The 4,277-nt window shown below is 39.6% G+C and overlaps 1 pseudogene; it reads left to right on the top strand.

The window, feature by feature from the left end:
- Positions 1–2,649: 2,649 nt before the first annotated feature.
- On the top strand, positions 2,650–3,802 carry LOC107133255 (enhancer of rudimentary homolog; annotated as a pseudogene).
- Positions 3,803–4,277: the final 475 nt, after the last annotated feature.

Here is a 4,277-nt window from a genome sequence, read left to right as displayed (position 1 = left end):
CTGCCCTACTCTCATCCTCTTCCCAGTATCTGAAAAGCTGGTGTTTACTTGGTGCTTCTCTCTTAATGTCAATCTTCATTAGATAGAAGCTGCAGTAATTTTCCTTTGCTCCAATTTAGAAGTTTAGGCTACAGTCCATGGGGTCACGAAGGGTTGGGCACGACTGAGCGACTTCACTTTCACTTTTCATTTTCATGCATTGGAGAAGGAAATGGCAAGCCACTCCAATATTCTTGCCTGGAGAATCCCAGGGACGGAGGAACCTGGTAGGTTGACGTCTATGGGGTCGCACAGAGTCAGATACAACTGATGCGACTTAGCAGCAGCAGCAGCATGCAAAAATTTAGGACTTCGAATGTGTGTCTGAAAGGTCTCTTGATCCAGAAACAAATAAGATCTTTTTTCAGCTGAAGGACTGGTGAAAGTTTCTACCTCTAAGTGGAAGTTTCAGCCTTGTAGCCAGTTATAGCCGACCTTCCCTCTTTGAAGGTCTGGAGACCCTAGGGATATACAAATCTTTGCATCTGAATGTTTCACAATAGGTTTTTTTTTTTTTTTCAATTAAAAAACAAAAGCTCCCACTGATCAAGATATGCAGAGCAGGTCATTGTCCTTGTTTCAAAAGTGTAGCTTTTGAAGACAGAGCCGCAGAGCTTTAAGTGGCTGAGACAATCCATGATTCTCCATTGGTACATTTTCCAGCTTTTTTTGGAACTCTTTCCCAGAGTTACTGGAACACAGGGCACGGATACTCTTTTTGCTCTTTCCTTGTTTACCTCAAACGTGATTCAGGAGTCCCTGTTTGCCCAGTTGGACACAGCAGCAGGAGGTACAAGACCAACCTGCAGCATCAGCCCTGGAAGGAATGGAAGCTGAGTTCCATTGAGTGAATGGGGGCCAGACACAGGGAGCCTGACTTTCTGGCTTTTGCCTCCCTCATTTCCAGGATTCACTACTATCCCTCAATTTCCAGGTTATGGGTCTCATAAAATGTTGTAAATTGGATGATCAGCAGCCTAATTCTGGAACACATTTTCTAATTTCTAGCCCATGGTTAATTTGCTCCTCTGTCTCCACATTTAGCCAACACCCATGACCACACCCTCAGAGAAGCCCTGGGCAGAGATGCAGGGAACTGTGGGAGATTCTGGTCTCAGGACAATTTTCAAGTCTTGCAAGAGAGACAAAGACCACCACAGATGCACACTTCAAATAGTCTTGGGTCACAAGGACCTAAAACACCATAGTATTTTATAGGTATAATAAAAAGGGGACTAAGAAATTATGTACCTTCTACATCATTTTCAGAAAGTTTTAAAAATTTACTAGTCATATATGAGATGGAAGAAGAGCTGGAGATAGGAACAATCTCTCATTTCCTTGCTGTATCATCTTCCTCTCCATTATCTGGAAAATTGAAGCAGATAATGGAGTGTGTATGAATGATGAGAGTGTCTGACGGAATGAGATAGCATCTACTTGGTTATCGATATTGGACTTGAGATGCTAAAGAAAACTGAAAGGAGTAGCAATACTATTTGCGGATATCCTATTTAATCACTTATTCATCCATTCAATAACTTGATTATCAAACAAGTATGACCCATAAGGTAATGGTCAAGGTATTGGGAATAAAGAAGTACACAAAATAAACAAAATTCCTTTATTGGAGCTGCTTACAATCCATATCGGAAGATAAATGATAAAAATATATATTTATATATAATATAGTTTATGCTAGATGTTACTGAATAATAAAGAGAAAAAAAAGTGGGAAAAATATAGGAAGTGCCTGGGTAAAATTGGGAATATTTTTATTTCATTTTGAGCCATCTTTCATCTGTGAAAGATGATCTCTATGAATCACAAGCACTTGGGGTAAAAGAGGCAAAGACATAAGGATGAATAAATTGTATGAGTTAGTCCTGATGGTGTCAGAGATGGGGTAGTGTTTTGGCCAGGAGCATCAGAGCCCAGGGCTGTTTTACTCTTGCTGACCTAAGGCCAGAGGGTGGAGAACACCCATCTCCAGGGACCCAGATCACTCTGAGAATGAGTAAAATTGCGTGACCTCCTCTCACTTATTCAGTTCAAATTCCTGCTAACTATGAATGTGAAGATGTTAGCATTTTTTAAGTGGAAATAAGTCTTGAATCTACATTCTCACCATGCTTGATACTAAGCAAGCCACTGCATGAGTTATATACCTGGTAAACATGTCTGCATGAAGATGGTAGCTCTTCAGAAGGTATAAACTGTTTGGACACATTTCAGACCATGCTCTAAAGATAATTTTTGGCAGCTTTGTTTGGGCCACATCTAAGTTTAATTAAACTTACTGCAGCAATCATTTTGCAATATATGTATGAGAGGTCATTATGTGGTAAACCTTAAACCTATACAAAGCTGTGTTAATTATATCGCCATTAAATAGAAAAAAAAAAATAACAGACAATTAAGAAAACAAAAAACAGATCTGAGGAAATAGCTGCCTGTATGGAGTTGGCACAGCAGCAGGTCATTTGGCCTCCTTAAGCTGAGAGCAGTGGGACATACAGACCACCTATCCTGGATCTGAGGGTGGAAGTCAGAGTATTTTCATGCACAGCAATGGAAGTTAAACTAAAGTTGCAAAGCCATGAGAGCAAAGGTGTGTTTTTGTTGCTGTTATTGTTGTTTGCATATTTTTTTCCTTTCTCAGTACTTCATTGTTTACAAATACTTCAGGGTTTAAAAAATAAAACAAGCAGCGGGAGACTCTGGAGCGATGTCTCACACCATCTTGCTGGTGCAGCCTACCAAGAGGCCAGAAGGCAGAACTTACGCTGACTATGAATCTGTGAATGAGTGTATGGAAGGTGTTTGTAAAATGGATGAAGAACATCTGAAGAGAATGAATCCCAACAGCCCCTCTATCACATATGATATCAGTCAGTCGTTTGATTTTATTGATGACCTGGCAGACCTCAGCTGCCTTGTTTACTGAGCTGATAGCCAGATATACCAACCTTATAACAAAGATTGGATTAAAGAGAAGATCTACGTGCTCCTTCATCTACAGGCCCAACAGGCTGGGAAATAGTTGAGTTTGCAAGCATTAGGGGGACGGGTGTGGGCTTGGAACACAGGTGTGTGCAGTGGGCTGTAGTGGAAGTTTTGTATTATAGTTATCCTGTTTCCATTTTGGTATACCCTAGCCAGAATTGAATGTATTAGATAAAATGTGATAATCTTGTTCAATCTGAAAACCCCTTTGCCTCCGTTTTTTTTACTTAAACATTTTTATGATTTAGATGGAAGTTGGTTTTTGTCAGTTAACGTTGGTTCCAGTCCCTCAAACTGTTCATACCTGCTTTATAACATCCACTGTACTAATCCTTCTTCAAGTTGGGGTGGGGAGTGGAGGCACAGTTTAGTTACGTCCTCAAGATAAAGTCTTGGTGAAAAACAAATTAATGTTCTTTAGTTATAAAAAAATAAAAAATAAAACAATATGCCCTGATTCACAAGACTAATTTTTGGATATCCTCAAGCTCTTTTGCTTAAAAAGATATATAGTCTATATGTACATTATACTTTAAAGTAAAAAACTTTGGAACAGAAGAAAATAAATAATAAACCAAGTTTACAAATATAAAAATAAAGAAATTACACAGTATTTAGAAGATGAGATGATAGGAATTTACAGTGGAGTTGACAAAGCACCATAATGATACCAAGTACTGCAGGCATACAGTGCTTGACAATAAAAGCTTTCTTATATATATCATTTCATATAATTCTCAGAATAATTGTCTTATCAAGTAGGCAGAGCAGACATTATCATGCCAGTTTAAGAAACTGAAACTGAAGCTTGGCGTTGAGGTTTTCTGATTCCAAATCCAACTCCCTTCTGAAAATCAGGATGAATATGATATAAGGTTATACCAATTTTTTAAAAAAAGATCTGTAGTCCAAGCTACCTGATTCTGGCTCCCACCAGTGTATAGGGGACTTCAATCTCCTGCAAATTACCCCTTACTTAGTTCTGGGAGTCCCTAACAGGTTTCTTACATGAGTTCAAGAACAAGGCCACTCACAGAAGTTTCACTGCTGGTGGCTGTCCCCATCTGGCTGGGCCCTATGAAAGTTACAGCACTGTGGGCTACTGTGATCAGGACCAACCCCAACATGTTTGTGGCCTCTCTAGAGCTATGCTCTTTCCTGAGACTCCACCAGCTCCAGCAGTTTCTCTTAGGAGTCATTTCAAGTCCTCAGGCTGTCAAGGACATCTGTGG

Source organism: Bos taurus, chromosome 16 (genome assembly GCF_002263795.3).
Source record: "Bos taurus isolate L1 Dominette 01449 registration number 42190680 breed Hereford chromosome 16, ARS-UCD2.0, whole genome shotgun sequence".
NCBI lineage: Eukaryota > Metazoa > Chordata > Mammalia > Artiodactyla > Bovidae > Bos > Bos taurus.
This window is presented reverse-complemented; position numbering and strand designations above follow the sequence as displayed.